The sequence below is a fragment of the Lissotriton helveticus genome, chromosome 1_1 (genome assembly GCF_964261635.1).
Source record: "Lissotriton helveticus chromosome 1_1, aLisHel1.1, whole genome shotgun sequence".
Lineage (NCBI taxonomy): Eukaryota > Metazoa > Chordata > Amphibia > Caudata > Salamandridae > Lissotriton > Lissotriton helveticus.
The window spans coordinates 1,492,574,337-1,492,591,617 of record NC_136057.1 but is presented as its reverse complement, the minus strand read 5'-3'; the positions used below and the strand labels follow the sequence as shown (position 1 = coordinate 1,492,591,617).

At 51.1% G+C, this 17,281-nt stretch overlaps 1 protein-coding gene across 2 annotated transcripts in view; it reads left to right on the top strand.

Annotated features, from left to right (window-relative positions):
• VDR (vitamin D receptor) overlaps positions 1-17,281 on the top strand; it is a 1,330,217-nt gene that overhangs the window by 385,932 nt on the left and 927,004 nt on the right. The window lies entirely within an intron of this gene.

Sequence of the window (17,281 nt, the reverse complement as noted above, 5' to 3'; positions counted from 1 at the left end):
TTTCATTAACCAACTTCACGGGATTCCGACTCACTCGCACGATTTTGTTTTTTCCTATAGACACTTTAACCCGGTACACTGACCATCACCCATCAATATCTAGAGTGAAGTTTGCACATCACCACCACGTTACAATCACCAGCACTGATTGTTAACAATTCTAGTAATCTTTTTATTTTCATTCTTAAGTATGCATATTGCACCATGTCATTATTATTTGTAAGAGCAACCACACCTGAACAGTACACTACAACTTACACTTTTCCATTTTCTTAAGATAGTACAATAATCCCCTGATGAAGGGCATGAGTCCCGAAATGCATAGGGATGTACCATTCGCAATTTGAGTCTTTATCAAATGAAGAGGCGATATTTACTTGTTGAAAATCGATTATTTGAAGATGAATTCTGAATGTTATAACCGCATGCGCGCTGCGGTCATTTTTGCGCTGTGCGGCTTTTTTAGAATTACCGCGTTACATGACGAGCTGAGCTCGTCATGAGCATGCGAGCGGCGCAACTCATGACGAGCTCAGCTCGTCATGAGCATGGAAGGGGTTACTGAACCGATCTGCATGAACCTTTGAAATAAATACTCTATCATTTGATCAATGATGAATGGAGATTGACTACATGATTTAACTTTAATGGATTACAATTAAAATTTAAGCCAGAGACAGTGTCTCTCAAGGATTGCCAGAAGGGCACAGTGTCGTTTGGTCGACACTGCACCTACTGTTATTTCAATCTCCAAACCCCCTAGGGTCAGAGGGGATTTTACCCGGTGGCACCCAGAAAAGTTATACGCAAATTTACACAGATAAAGCATCAAGATAACCTTGAAGATCCTAAGGAGTGCCACACACCACCCACCATTTCTCGTTCTTACTAGTTAACCATTAGGTACCATGTTGGCCCTAAGGTATTTTGTTATTAAAGCTTCATGTAATGCTATTTTCACTTGTTGTTTTTTTAGGGAAGCAATGGAATTCCAATCCCCATGGTTGTTGATAGTTGCCATATTCCCCTCTGTATCAAGTAGTGAGGGAGTTTTTAATATTTCTGCCACAATGTCTTCCCCAAAACTAAGTCCAAGATTTTCATTCATGATGGACATGATAGTAAGGCTATGTATCGTAAGTGAGGTAGGGGTGGATAAAGTGAGCAAAAACAGAGAAAGAGAGTAGTGCCTCAGCTGAGCCCCTGTACTAATGTCTATCAATCAAAGAAGAGGGGGGACTGGGTGCTCATTGAGGTCCCGAACCCGTGCTCCATGTAGCAATATAAATCCAAATAAAGGGTTACTGTTCCTATGAGAACACAACTAGTGTCTAGAGAGAGGTAAAGAAAAGTGAGGAGAGGCGTTTCTAGGTTCTTTTCTTTCAAAATGAGACAACCCCAGAATTACTCTCTCGTTTCCCCTCACACATCCCAAGGGATGTCATACTTCATCATTGGGGGTTGCTCCTTGTAGGGCCGGTGCTGCAATCTCCAAAGGCTCTTTTTAGCTGAGATTTTTTTATTACGCCATATGATGAGTGAGGGTGTGAGATTTATTTGAAAAGGGGTTGTGAAAGGTGAGTGAATGAACAAGTATTTAAAACTGGCTAGGGGGAACCTTAAACGATTTTTAATATGTTGGTTCCCCTGTCAGAATAAAAAACCTGTAGGTTATTGTTACTGCAGGGGTAATGATGTACCCTAGTAACTACAAGGTTGACATGTTTCACGCCTTGTGGTGGTCTAAACGATCCTTGGCGCTTCATCAGGACCAAAAATAGTTATGAATAGTTGAGAGATAGAAAAATAGATAACCCCTTATAATAAAGTGGTGGAGCAGTCCCCCTTGTGTTATGTGTAGGGTGGCGTCATCTCATAGTAACCACTAGTATTCCTCGTTTCTCAATAAGGTGGAATGCATACATCTTTAAACATTAAATTCAGCATATTCTTACCTATTAATAATGTTCAATAGCTCCATAGGCTATCGTATGGCCGCCCACACTGTAACGGGCTGTAATTGTCAATGGGAGAAGAAACAGAGTTTTTTAGAAGACTATGTGGTGCCCTGGCACCCAGTATTGGTACCGGCTGCATAGCCCATTGACTGTTCCTGAGGGGGGGCCAAAGGCGTCTTACTTAGGGTTTTTGCCGGGTGTGCGAGTCTGCTACACCCCCTTGCATGCATGCCTAGATGTTGGCTGGGAGGTTGGTCGGATCCCATAAAGTAGTGCTTCTCCTGTTGCCTGACGTCCGGCTGCCTGGCTACCCGTGGGCGTTCCCCTCCTCCATAACGCATGCGCAGGACACCATCTTGGAGTGTGATAATTTGCAGAGTGCCTTGTGATGCATGCATTTAAAGCTTTGAAGCTTTTGGGGATATATCTTGGAGTGTGGTACAGTGAATGGTGCCTTATTGAGTCTGCATCTCAGGTTGTTATGTTTGTGGGGACAGGTATGCTGATATTGTTTCGCATGTGTGGGCATCTAAAAGAAGTGTAATACTCACTGGGAGAAGTCATGAACTGCACAGTTTTTTTAAAAACAATCAGTGTTAAAACTGTGCACTTCATGACTCCTCTCGGTCAAAAACATTCATCATACGGCGTAGTAAAAAGATCTCCGCTAAAGAGACCCTTTAGGGGACACGCTAGGGCATTGCAGCACCGGCCCTACGTGGAGCAACGCCCAATGATGAAGCACGACATCCCTTGTGATGTGTGAGGGTATCAAGAGACATTCTGTGATTGTCTCATTTTGAGGGAAAAGAAGCTAGAAACTCCTATCCCCACTTTTCTATACTTCTCTCTGGACACTAGTTGTGTCCTCATAGGTACAGTAACCCTTTCTTTGGATTTATGTTGTTGCGTCTTGACCTTCCTTCATAGTCATCTATTTTTGCCTCTATCTCTATACTATTTTCATAAAGTTCCTTGACTTTCCTTTTAAGTATGGCTGTGTCACTCTGCAGGTTGGCTGTCTTCTCCTCCACCTCCGTGCCTCTCAAGCTCATTTTCTTTTTAGGTCAGCCTTGATCAGGGAAAGTTCTGTTGTGAGGGAGTCAATTCTAGACTCCAGCGAGGTCTACACTCTATTTAAAACCATCATTATGACTGTAATGTTAGGTTATCTTTGGATGTAGGTTCCAGGCATTGGCAGTGGCTCCTGTGTTTCTGCTCTCATCTGCCTCTGTCTGTCTTGTCCAGGCGCATTTATCCAGCTTAGATTGGTGGGTGTTTCGCCTTAATTGGCGGCCTGACATGGTGCATGAGTTTTCCCTTTTACTGAGGTTGCAGCGTTTACTGTTGTTCTGTCTCCTCTGGTTCTTCCACCGCCTGACTGTACGTGCCTTTGGGCATTACGTGGCCTGTTGGGTGCCTCCAGGTGGGACTAGGGTGGTTATCTTATTGCAAGCGTTACCGATGGCCTGGCGTGGTGCACTGTTCCGAGGCGTACGTAGATTCACTGTGCCCCTCAACTGTGGGGCTTCTTGCCTTGTTGCTTGCCTATGTGTCTTTCTTCATATGGGGGGTTGCTGTTTCTCGACTCGATTTTTTTGTTTCTGGTTGGGGAGGCAGAGGCTCTCACTCCTGTGTCTGTCTTTTGGCTACGTTTCAGATGCTCAGGCCGTTGCCTGCCTGCCTCTTTGCTCCCTGGTTTCACCTCCTGGGAAAGATATGGTGTGCACTTTCAGTGCTTTGCACCTCCACCAGATCTTTTCGATTTCCCCAACTGCTGCTATGGTGGGGCCTCCTGCTTCTCTCACCCGTTTCTGCCAATCTCTCCCTTGCTGCTGTATGTCCGTCTTTGCCCCTCTACAATGGGTGTTCCGGCCACCTTTGGGTTCGGCTGGTATTCCTCTTGCCCTTCGGGTTCTTCCAACGTGATATTCCAGCATCCATTGTCTCGAACAGGCCGCAGCCCTGCCCTCTCTGTGTGAGCTTCCAACTCCCCTGACAGTCTTCTCCCCTCCGGTCTCTCTCAGTCTTTCCCTAACTGGCTTATTTCAGTCTTTGTCCTTCTATAGTACGTGTTTCTTCTGCCCCAGGGTTCGGCTACCGTTTCTCCGGCCTTTCAGGCCCTTAAAACAAATACTCTGGTATCCACTGTCTCAAGCAATCCACAGCCCTGCCCGCATCCACCCCACGGATGGTCAACTCAGCTCACCTTGTCTAGACGAGGGCCGATAACCAAGGCACCACCGGTCCTGGGGGTCTTCTGTCGCTGGTGCCCGTCTCTCGATCTGTTCGGCTCCAAGAGTCTCTCGGCTCGGGTCCCTGGCTGTCAGCCGTAATCTAGACTCTCTTCGTATCTCTACATCTATTCCACCATGGGGGTCCACTTCATCTCCTCAGCCCTCCGGTGAGTCTCTTAATTAGGCGGCACCTCTTATTGTTTACCTAGCACAGATTAAAACTCAGATTTTTATGATTCGGGGGTTCGAGATTTGGAAGCCTCTCTAACTATCAGCCATCTTGCTTCGCTGCTGGTCACGCCCCCGGTGAGCTCTTTTAAGGTGGGCAATAGTGGCTCAGCATCCTGGGACACATACAGCGTTCCTCAGAGCCCATGGACAAAGGTGCCTTGTTAGCGGTTCAGTCAGTAGAGGTTTTGTCCTTGGATCCTGCATCTTGAGTGTATTGGTGAGAAACATATTTAACATCGGCTTTCAAAGGCAATCAAACAAAGTTGTGTCTCTTTTTTATGTTTGATAATCCATCACTTTTCCAACATTGTCTGCCCAGTTTCACCCCTCGAAAGGGTGGGGGAAACTCTTATCTGCTACACCTCAAAATGTCTTACAGGTTCGACATTGATCGCACCAAAGTTCATCGGGTGGATGATCAGCTATTTGTGAAGTTCTCTGAGGCAAAGAAAGTCAAGGCAATGCAGAAAAAGACCCTGTCAACGTGGTAGTCCTCTGCATCAAGATCTACTATGAGTTGGCCAAATAGAGGCTTCTGGAAACTATGTGGTCCCATTCTGCCCGGTCTAAGGCTGCACCAGTGCTTTGGCGCATGGAGTGTAATTCGTGGACATCTGTTAGGCTACAACGTGGGCATCAGTGCACCCATTCACAAAGACCTACTGCCTTGACAGCCAGGTCCAATGGGAAGGACATTTTTGCCTGTTTGATTCTGCAAGACATTTTGTTCTGAGCCCACTCAACAGAACCTCTTAGATCCCTTAGTAGGTACTGCTTTAGTATCTATACTAAAGGTAAGAAATCTGTGATTAGAAGTATGCATATACTCTTTCAAACCACAGATTGCTTACTGCTCTTCCATCTCCCTTGTTCTGTGGAGTGGTTTCAAATTAGAGTTCTGCACACTAATAGCAACAATTGGTTTGTGCCCTGCTAGGGGGCCGAAAGAGTCAAGTAAAAATATGATGTGGACAGGCTGGATTGGCTCTAATAACTGTCTCTCCTCTGAAATGGAGAGGAATGAAGCTAACTCGAGCCGCATAGTACCCCATCAGGTTTTAACAAGTACTGGGGCATTTAGGGTAGTTTCTTCTGGGCGAAGGGGAGGTTTGGGTGGGGCTCGACCTTCACCTTAAATGGTTCCATTGATGATATGATGGTACCTCTGAAAGTAATTCAGTTAGAACATGAGACATGGTTGCTTCATTTGCATTGCTTAGACGATTTCTGCTTTCACACAATAGTGAGAGTAGTTTGTTTACTTGTTGACAGGTTTTTATTTAACAACACATCTTCTAGAGTGAAAAATACAGTGCTGCTTAGCTTGCAGAGACTATCTCTGCCTATCCGATTAGTCGGGGAACTTGGGCTCAGCAAAAAGGAATATTTATCATTAACAGGTCTCAGGGAAATGGACGCAAGCTCAGAAATAGAGTGAGGAACTTGTTGATTAGAAATACTTTATCTGTGTATATGCGTGAGAGAGTAAAGTGAGGAGGTCAGAGTTTTTTTTAGTACTAAATGGCTTGAGCCCATGTCAATGAGGCAAGGACTGTGCTTACCATTAATATTGCATTCTCCAAAGGTGCCCTTTTGATTTACCAGGATTAAGGTATCCATGGCACAGTGTGGACCTTCCGGACTTTCCTAACATTCATGATAAGAGTTTTGAGTAATCAGATGATACTTTCAGTCACCGGGAAGGGCTGGTAGATTAGATACAATATTGAAAGAGTTCCAGTTCCAATGCCCAAGCAGTCTGCAGAAAAAAACCTGGTCCTCCTGCTACTCTACATCTTCTAATACCTCTCCCTGCCCCTCTCCCTTCCCATTTGTTCATCCTTTTGCAGGGCTATTCGCCCAACAACCTTAAAGGTTATGTGCACGTTTTGCAACTTCAGTTTCAAATCTACATTATCTTTCTCTCTTGCAATACTACACATGGCTATCGTCTGTCTGTCATCTGCTTCAGGTGGTCACTGTTAGACCCGGCATCCTTGGCATGGTTTTTCCCCTAACTTTTTGCTGTCAGACCTCCTGCTTTTCTGGCTTTGTTTTGGCTGGCCTTAGGACTCTGCACACTTTGCCATTGCTAACCTGTGCTAAAGTGCATGTGCTCTTTCCTTATAATATGGTACGATTGGCTTATACTCAGTTGGAATATCTGATTAACTTGTAAACCCCTAGTAAGGTGGCACTACCTGTGCCCTGGACCTGTAAATTAAATGATACTATCTGAAAGAGACACGTTAGTATTAGATTCCTTACCTTAGAATATCCCCAGGCGTCAGACTGGATCCGGAAACTTTTGCGTAGCAGTACCCTTGCGCGTCGGTAGGCGTCGTCTGCGGCTCCGCGTCCGTCGTCGGCGTCGTGGGCGCCGTGATGACGTCGTCGGAGTAATTAGACGCCGCCTCCGCGTGCTGACGTCAGTTCTTCTTTTTTCCGCGCCAGCAAGCGCACATCTGGAAAAAGCAGTAACCCTTAGTCAATTTTTGACTAACTTTTTGGATCATTTTTGATCATTTCTCGAAGTCTACGACTCCGATCGGTGCCGTAGGGATGCCTGGCTTTAAGCACTGCGAGGATTGCGACCGCGCTATGTCGGTCACGGATCCTCGCCACCTGTGTCTAACTTGTCTAGGCGTCGACCACAACGACAAGGCCTGCTCCGACTGCCGGGCCCTTTCTTCGAAAGCCAGGCGGGAGCGGTCCCGCAGGCGACTCGAACTCCGGCAGTCGGTCCCACGCCGCGAGAGGTCTCGGTCCCACGGGAGGTCGAGGGACAGGTCGCGGGCTCGGAGCCACCACAGTTCCGAGAGTAGGCCACACTCCTCCGGGTCGAAGTCGTCGTGGGGTAAGAAGCACAAGAAGTCCAAGAGGCGTCATCGCTCTTCAGACTCCCCCCGACGCTCGCGCGATGCGGCCGGGGGTTCGGGTGACACCACCCACGCGGCTCCGTTGGAGTCGCGGGCGCCGCGTCCAGCTCCACACCCTCCGGTCCCTGGGCTAGACCCGACGCCGGAGGAGATCGGGCGCTTCCTCATGGCCATGAGGAAACTCTCTCCTCCGACGGGCTCCGCGGCGCCTTCGGGCCCAGCGGACCCGTCTGGGTCCTCTAGCGGGTCGGGGGCTTCGGCCCCGACGCCGTCGGGTGCTTCGGCCCCGACGCCGCCGACGCCTTCGGGCCCGGCGCCTTCGGGCCCCACAATCCCGACGCCGCCGGTGCCTTCGGGCCCGACACCGCAGGGTCCAGCCGTCCCGGCGCCGCCGGCGCCTTCGGGCCCGGCGCCGCGGGACCCCGCTAGACCTTCTTCGGGATCTGGGTCGTCGCCGGTGGACCTTAAGAGCTCCCCGGCGTCGGACCATCAGGTGTTGCCTCCGGCGCCGCCCGAGGGCGGCGCCGTCCCCGATTACTCCTTCGTTCCTGTTCCGACGTCGGGACGGCCCCGATGGGCGCCGCTCCAGACGTCGTTTGGGGAGTTTCACTTCTATGAACAGGCCCCATTGGTTGAGAACCCGGAGTATCAGGAGATGGGTGATGAAGGGGTTTGGGAGGGGTCTGAGGACCCTCTGACCCGAGAGTGTCAGTCTCATGAGGACTGGGCAGGAGACCTTGGGGAGGCCAGTGGCCTGGACACCTCTCCAGACACTGGTTTTGTCTCCCCTCCTACCGTGGCTTCGGAGGAGGGGGCAACCTACAGTGTGGTGTTGATGAGGGCTGCCAAGGCCTTGGGCCTTGAGCTCCCCGTCGCGGCCGTGAGGACTAATCTCACTGAGGTCCTTAAACCGCAGTCAAGCTCGGCCGAGCCTCTGCTGCCCTGTAATGAGGCCTTGACTGACGTTCTTCTGGGCACTTGGTCCAAGCCCGCTACGGGTTCGCCCGTAGATAGGAACGTGGCCAGGCGCCACCGCCCAGACCCGGGCGACCCATGTTTTCTGTCCACCCATCCCACCCCCGAGAGCCTGGTCATCCAGGCCTCCAATTCCCAGACCGCATTCCCGTCGGCGCCGCCGGACAGGGAATCCAAAAGGTACGAGCAGTATGGTAAAAAGATCTTCTCGTCCCTTAGTCTAGGACTGCGGTCTTCCAATACCGCATGCCTCTTGGGCCGCTACACCCACTCTCTGTGGGATACGGTTGCGGAAGTGCTGCCAGAGTGTCCGTTGGAGGTACGGACCAAACTCGGCCAAGCCCTTGTGGAGGGCCGGGATGCAGCCAAATATTCTATCCGGTGTGGGCTGGATACCACCCACTCACTAGGTAGAGCGATGGCAACGACGGTGGCGGTCAGACGCCACGCCTGGTTGAGGTCCGCCAACTTTTCGGCCGATGTCCAAAACACACTGATGGACATGCCGTTTGATGGCCGTCGCCTCTTTGGCGACAAGGCAGACCATGCGCTTGAGCGCTTTAAGGACTCCAGGGCTACGGCCAAGTCCTTGGGCCTCTCGGCCCCGCGCCAGCAATCGGCTTCCTTTCACTCCTTTCGTGGCCACGGAAGGGGTGTACCCACACGTGCTGCCAGCCACGCTCCGCAAGGTAATACCCAACGCGGTGGCGGCCGTGGGAACCGCCGTCCCGGCGGTCGGGGTCAACGGCGAGGTCAGTCCACACCTTCCCCCGCAGCATCCGCCTCAAAATCCTCCTAGTCCGTGCTTTCAGGCCCATGGGACGCCAGTGGGGGGCAGGGTTCGCCATCACCACCTCCACTGGCGCACTGTCACTTCGGACAGGTGGGTGCTGCAAATCGTCCGAAGGGGCTACTCCCTCCCCTTCGAGGCGACTCCTCCAGCCATGCCACCGCAGAACCACCGTGTATCGGGGGATCATTTGCGACTTCTGCAGGAGGAAGTTACGGCCCTCTTGGCCAAGGGGGCCATCGAGCGTGTTCCTGGGCCAGAAGTAGGGTGTGGTTGCTACTCCCACTACTTTCTGGTACCCAAGAAGGGCAAAGGGGGCCTACGCCCTATCTTGGACCTAAGGAACGTCAACGGCTTCCTCCGGAAGGAGAAGTTCAAAATGCTGACACTGGCTCAGGTCCTAGCTGCCCTGGACCCAGGAGACTGGATGGTAGCGTTGGACTTGTAGGATGCTTATTTCCACATCCCGGTCCTGCCGGCCCACCGGCGCAACCTGCGGTTCACGGTTGGCCACGATCACTTTCAGTATACCGTGCTCCCCTTTGGCCTTACCAGCGCCCCACGGGTGTTCACAAAGGTGATGGCGGTGGTCGCAGCTCATCTGCGCAGGTTAGTGGTTTCAGTCTTCCCCTACCTCGACGACTGGTTGTTGAAGGCGGGCTCGCCCCAGACAGTCGTCAGCCACCTCCAGACCACGGCAGATCTCCTGCACCGGCTGGGGTTCTCCATCAATGTGCCAAAGTCACAACTGTGCCCCTCTCAGAAGCTCCTTTTCATCGGAGCGGTTCTCGACTTGGCGCGGTTTCGGGTTTATCCACCCGAGCAGCGGGTCCGGGATATTCAGGCTCTGATTCCCATCTTTCGGCCTTTATCTCGGGTCTCGGTCAGGTTGACGCTGCGGCTTCTGGGGCTGATGGCCTCCTGCATCCTACTGGTGCATCACGCCAGGTGGTGGATGCGGGCTCTGCAGTGGGACCTGAAGTTTCAGTGGGCCCAGCATCAGGGCAACCTGTCCGACCACGTCCTGATCTCGGAGGGCACTGCGAGACAGCTGCAGTGGTGGCTCACAGACCGCGATTGGGTCAGCGGCAGATCCCTCTCCCTTCCCCAACCGGAGCACGTAGTTGTGACGGACGCGTCCCTCCAGGGCTGGGGTGGCCACATGGGAGAGGCGGAGATCAGAGGCCTCTGGTCTCCGGCGGAGGCCCGGCTCCACATCAACCTGTTGGAGTTAAGGGCGATTCGTCTAGCACTGAAGGCATTCCTCCCCTCTGTCCGGGGGAGTGTAGTGCAGGTGTTCACGGACAACACCACCGCCATGTGGTACTGCAACAAACAGGGCGGGGTGGGGTCGTGGACCCTTTGCCAGGAGGCTCTGCGCCTCTTGCAATGGCTGGAACGCCAGGGCGTGACCCTGGTGGCTCAACACCTGGCAGGTTCTCTGAACGCCAGGGCGGACGAGCTCAGCCGTCGGTGCATGATGGATCACGAATGGCGTCTGAACTCGGACGTGGCGCAAACCCTCTTTCAGCGATGGGAGAGCCTTGGTTAGATCTATTCGCCACCGAAGAGAACGCGCAATGTCATCAGTTCTGCGCGTTGGAATTTCCAAGGCGGCACTCGCTCGGAGACGCTTTTCGTCGCGAGTGGAGTTGCGGTCTATTGTACGCCTGTCCGCCTATACCACTTCTGCCCAGAGTGCTGAAGAAGATCAAGCGCGACCGGGCCCAAGTCATCCTTGTGGCTCCAGACTGGGCACGAAGGTACTGGTATCCAGAGCTACTCAGTATGTCAGTCGATCCCCCGGTTCGTCTGCCTCTTCAGGAGGACCTTCTGTCGCAGCAGCAGGAGACGGTCCTCCACCCGAGCCTGTCCAGCCTCCACCTCCATGCTTGGAGATTGAGCGGCGACAGTTGAGGCCATTTGACTTGCCTCCTGAAGTCTGTAACGTCATTCTGGCAGCCAGGCGTCCCTCCACAAAGTCGGTATACGCCTGCAGGTGGAACAGATTTGTGGCATGGTGCACAGCAAAGGCTGTGGATCCTCTTGCTGCCCCTCTCTCTGAGGTTCTTCTCTTCCTTCTTTCTCTTGCCCAGCAGGGCTCTGCTCAGGGCACTATCAAGGGCTACCTTTCTGCCCTTTCAGCCTTCCTGAGGCTGCCTGATCGACCTTCTTTGTTCAAGTCCCCTATTGTGAATAGATTTCTAAAAGGCATCACACACACATTCCCTCCTGTTCCGTTTGTGATGCCTCAGTGGGACTTGAACCTGGTTCTTACGTTTCTGATGTGCGCTCCTTTTGAGCCACTTCACAACTGTCCTCTCTGCCTTCTTACACTGAAGACTGCTTTCCTGATTGCCATCACCTCTGCCAGGAGAGTGAGTGAGCTCCAGGCCCTTTCTTGTACTCCACCTTTCCTTTCTGTCCATCCGGACAAAGTGGTTTTGCGTACTAAGCCATCTTTCCTGCCCAAGGTTGTCACGGCCTTCCACATCGGGCAGTCTATCACCTTGCCAACCTTCTTCCCGCCACCGCATTCCTCTAAAGAGGAAGAGCGGCTCCACCGTCTGGACCCAAAACGTGCGCTCTCATTTTACTTGGATCGCACACGCCAGTTCCGGGTGGATGACAAACTCTTTGTTGGTTACGTGGGGGCTAAGAAGGGGAAAGCGGTGCACAAGAGGACCATCTCCCGGTGGATCATCTTGTGTATCCAGGCATGCTACTCCTTGGCTAGAAAGGAGCCCCCTGTTGGATTACGGGCTCATTCCACCCGAGCCACGGCGACTACAACTGCCCTGGGCCGGGGTGTGCCCTTACAGGACATCTGTCAGGCGGCTACGTGGGCATCACTGCACACGTTTGCAAGGCACTACTGCCTGGTCAGCCAAGTCCGGAGGGATGGCTTCTTTGGCCGTTCTGTCCTCCAGGACTTTCTGGTGTGATTATTGGTTCGCAGACCCACCACCGGGGTTGGTATTGCTGGGGTATCTATTCTAAGGTAAGGAGTCTAATACTAACGTGTCTCTTTCAGATGCACAAGTTACTACTTGTGTAACCATATATCTGTAAGAGACATTAGTTAGTATTAGATTCCTTACCGACCCACCCATCCTCCCCGTTCTGCGAACCGATATCTTGGGTTAGGGTACCCCCCTTTCAGAGCCCTAGTTTCAATGGCACCAGTGTTGGTTTTTAACATGGCTCTGCGTTTCTGGCGCGGAAAAGCTGTGTCTAAGAACTGACGTCAGCACGCGGAGGCGGCGTCTAAGTACTCCGACGACGTCATCACGGCGCCCACGACGACGGACGCGGAGCCGCAGACGACGCCTACCGACGCGCAAGGGTACTGCTACGCAAAAGTTTCCGGATCCAGTCTGACGCCTGGGGATATTCTAAGGTAAGGAATCTAATACTAACTAATGTCTCTCACAGATATATCGTTACATAAGTAGTAACTTGTGCTGTGGGCCTGCAGCACAGTTTGTGCCAACCGTTGAATAGCACTTTAAACATGTCTCAAGCCTGCCATTGCAACCTATGCATGTGCAGTTTTACACTGCCATTTTGACCTGGCAAACTAAATGTTTTCCAGGACCAAACCATCTTTTTTTAATACATATTGGTCACCCCTTGGGTAGGCCCTGGTCAGTCCAGAGAGCAGGGTGCAGTGTATTTGGACATGTACTTTTAAGTTTTACATGTCTTGGTAGTAAACTCTTAAATGTGTTTTTCACAACTGCAAGGCTTACCTCTCCCATAGGATAGCATTGGAGTTACCTTATTCAATGTATTAAGCTGTACATGCCAAATGGGAACAGGTAACCAGTTCATGTTTGGTGTCTTTGGAATTGTAGTGAAAAATCCTAACTTGTGGTGAAGTCGGATTTTAAATTACAGTTTTAAAACTGACGGTTTTAGAAAGTTGTCATTTTCCTGCCTTGGCTATGTGGTCCCTGCAACCTCTTTGTTGCATGACGGAGTGTAGTTGACAGTTGGGTTTTGTGTATTCCTCCTGGACAGCCACACACAATGGGGAGCTTTAGTGTGCCTGGAAGGGCCTTCGCTGGCAAGATGGGAGGGAGGACCTGGGTCCAACCCTACTTACACTTGAATAGGCGGTGTCCTGTCTTCACACAAAGGGTTGCATGTCCCCTGTAGTTATTCTGGAGCCAGGGCCAGGAAGGCGTGGGATCTGTGCATTTCAAAAGTGTGACTCTAGAAGCTTCGACACACTTCAAAATTACAACTGGGTGTTTATATGCTGGACCCCAGGCACCACCACTTTAATAAACGTGTCTACTCTGTCAGGTAGAAGAATTGCTGTACTGCTGAAATGACTGACACTCTGCTGGGCTGCTGCTCTGAATGAATGCTGCCCTGCTGTGCTGACCTACTGACTCCTTGTCTGGTTGAAAAGGACTAGACTGGCACCTCTTGAACCCAGAGGGCCTACACTGGATAGTTGGCTGGCCTCCTGATCTGAAGCCTCAGGGTCACAACAGCCTTACACCTGCACCTGGACTCTGCCATCTGCGAGTCTACGCTACAAAGTTGTGCACCTTAGTCCTGTTCCCTTGGAAGTGGGTTTAAAGTGCTCTGCCAGCCTCTAGGAATCCAGTTGAATGGACACATCTTCTCTGCTGCATGGCGAAAACCTGAGGAGAATTGACGTATTGCTGCTGCTGTGTGGATTGGACCTTTTGCAAACACCTGCATCGCCTATGCAGCCTCAACGGAACCGCCACTGTGCAACACATCCTCTGCACAGGCCCTTGCATCCTTCGTCGACAGCAGCCTCGACGATGACAACTGACCCCGTGTCAAAGTACCTTGATCTCCGCAGAAGCAGAATGGATGCTTTTTCCCTATGCCTTCTCACTGGTACATACTGCCTTAGTTTATTACAGCTGCACCAGAACGGGTGAAATGGGATGGGGACAAGAAGAGAAAACTCAGACTTCTACCAACTGTCTCTCTCTCTACTTCTATGGAGTCTTCACTCTTAATCAATCAATCAATTCCTAAGCGGGAGAATACCTAATGCACAGAGGAAGAAAGGGAACAGATGCCAAAATCAACACTTATACATTTACTCTCTGTACTAGTAATATGACTAATTGGGTTCTATGAAACCCCCTCTACCATGTGCTGTATGAGTTAATGCTTCTCTTCTATTGCTATTGCACAGTTTAGTGTAAATGATAGATTCACTGTTCAATTAGTAATGAGTAACTGTAGGAAGGTGGATATCTGACTATGGTTACCCCCAACTTTTTGCCTAGTGTTTTGCTGGTTTTTGACTTAGTTGGCCTGGGATGCTGCTATTCAGGACCCCAGGCTTCCTGTTCTCTCTGTAAAATGGACTCCATGTACCCTAGGTACATAACCAATTGGTACTGGGCCACCTTATCAGTCCCTGTACAGTGTACCTTAGGTATCCAGGGCATAGGTGTACCCCGGGCCTCCCAGGGGCTGAAGCATGTATTATGCCACCCCTGGCTGGCCATCTAAAACTGACACAACTGGCTGCAAGACAGCTGGGGCAAGGTGGTGTAATCACCCTTTGCTGTAGATATAGTATATCTATATCTAACCCCAAAATGGACACATATACTCCTATCAGTCACTCCTATGGCAGGCCTTATCAATCCTGAAGGCAGAGTGCTTGGAATTATGTGAGGTGGTGCTCTGGCATGAGCTGAGCCCGCCTGCAGCTTGCGGAACCAAGTCCTAATAGCTGTTCCATGATAACGCTATACCATATACTCTTAAGTGCATTACAACCTCGCGGTTAAAAGCTAACTCTGGTATAACATTATCAAAACATGTCGAGTAAGGTGTCATACGAATTGGAATACTACCCCCTCGCCAATTCTGGCGACGGGGGTAGCATTATACCCTTCTAGAGGGACACGACATGTATGTAACTGTGAACCCCGGTTAAAGTTAACTCGAGCCTTGGCATCACAAAATGGATGCTGCCACCACAGACACAAGTCTGACCTCCTGCTGCTGGGAGTCCTTCCAGCGAGGGCGGCTTGGACAAAGGGTTTCCTGCCTTGGGAGGTGCTAGCACCACCCCAGACAGGATTTTGTGTATTGGGTAGGGTAGGCTTGAAAGGAATGAGACATGCCTGGGGCACACAAGGTGCCCTGTGCATACACGGGTTCAAACCAGTTGCTGGGGCACTCCAGCCCCAGCTCTGGCGGGAAACCGGACAAAGGATAGGGGGTGTAACCACCCCCCTTCCTGGTCCCACCCAGGGGAGGGACCTAGTCAGTAGTGCAGCCCCCTTTAGCAGGATAAAGGTAGGAGCTGGTCCCATTCCAAATTAGATTATCCTGAACTACTCTACAAGAAGAAACTCTGGACTTCGACGTTCTGCTCCACAGAAGACTGAAGAATCTCCCTTGTGGGCAAGGAGTGTCCACCCTGCAACTGCAGGCACCATCAAGCGTCCAGCGGCTTCCCTTTGTCGTCTTCCTTCCAGGATCCAGATTTCAGAGCCCGACGAGACCCGGACTCCCAGACCTCTCTGACCTCAACTCACATCTGCAGCACAGCTGAGACCCGTGGGTGCGACGAGACACGTGGGACCGGCCATCTTGGAAGAAACTGCACTTCGCTTCCAGCACGACTCCCGCGGTAACCTCGACCAAGTGCTTTGAGGATTGAGAAGCCCAAGCCCCGAGCAGCCCCTGCACCGAAGATCAGCCCTCCAGCATCCACGAGATCTGCGTGGGGCCCTTCTGCTTGTTTGCTGCTCGACGCGTTGTCTGGTCACTTGCCGGCTGGCTAGTGACCTCCTAGACGACGAACCTTGAAATCTTTGCTGCTGGTCTGGTTGCTCCAGACTGGCCCTTGCTCCCTTCCAAAAGAGGAGCACCCCGGACCCTCCTGGTCCACTCCAGACGCCGTTTCCACTCACCACGTGGGTTGCCTTTGCCAAGGCCTGTTGACGCCGATTCCGGATCCAACACCGCCGACAGCGAGAGCCTAAGTGGGACAGCTCGTGCCTCCGTGGGACAGCTCGTGCCTCCATCCTGGTCGTCGAAGACACCTCTTGGTCCACGTGGCTGCAGAGACAAGCGTCCACTCTTCACCTGATTACGACGACATCTGGTTCCTTCCTGGTTCCACTCCAGTCACTGGCTAGTGACTTTGAACATTGTCCCCTCTGCTTTCAGGTTTCCTACTTCACCGATCCACCCTTGGATCACACCGGACATCTTCCTCCTGGTCGCCTGCAGTATCTTTTCTTTCAGGCTCCATTGACTTCAACGCGAGAACCCGACGCACTTTGACACCTATGCACCCGCAGCCCGTGGGTGAGGTAACGAGAGCATTTCGGTGCTCAAGGGTAGTTTAACTGTCCTAGTGTCCAGTTCCACAGTCGTTTTAGTCCTAACTAGTCAGGATTGTCCGTACTTACCGTTTACTTGAACTGTACTGTCCATAGACGTTGTTACGCATCCCGCGTGTGAGTTCACACACTGCACACGCGTCCCGTGGGCCTCCTATTACTTACCTAAGGTGAAGATAGCGTAGTCCTAGCAAGCTTCCAGCCTCTGGACAGCTCCATTCTTATTATCGACTCTCACATTCCACTTACTTAGTATATGGTTTGTCGTGCCTCTAAGGCACCTGTGTAAATTTGTGCAACTTGTCGTATTTTTCTTAAGAGATTGTCATGTGCTTAGCCCTCTGACCTCATAAAGAGTTCAGAGGTGTTTGTTATTAATAAATATACTGTTTATTTTCATAACAACCTGTGTGGTGTCCTTTCATCTGGTATTCAAGGGGTTATATTGTGGTAAAACAGCTGGCTTCACATGCCAAAAGAGTTTAGCCTAACGACTGCTTTGTCCATGCTACCATTAGGATAGCTGGTCTATAAGGTTGACTTACAACCAATCACCATAAGGGTTGTTTGGACTGATACAAGGTGGTCACTAGAACTAGTGAACATCATATATCAGGCCAACTTCTCACAGTTACAAGTTACACTTAATTACTTTCAGTCACTGTCTCTTACTGTTGCTAGTATATTCTTCAACACTTTTAAATGGAGTTTCCTGACGAACTTGCTTGGTTCCAAAACGGTGAGTTTCTTCAGGAAGAGAGCGCGCAAAATAGAACAAGGGAAAGAGTAAGAAGGAAAAAATAGTTGGGTATGCTGAGGGAGGCAGAGACTAGATGAGATGCCA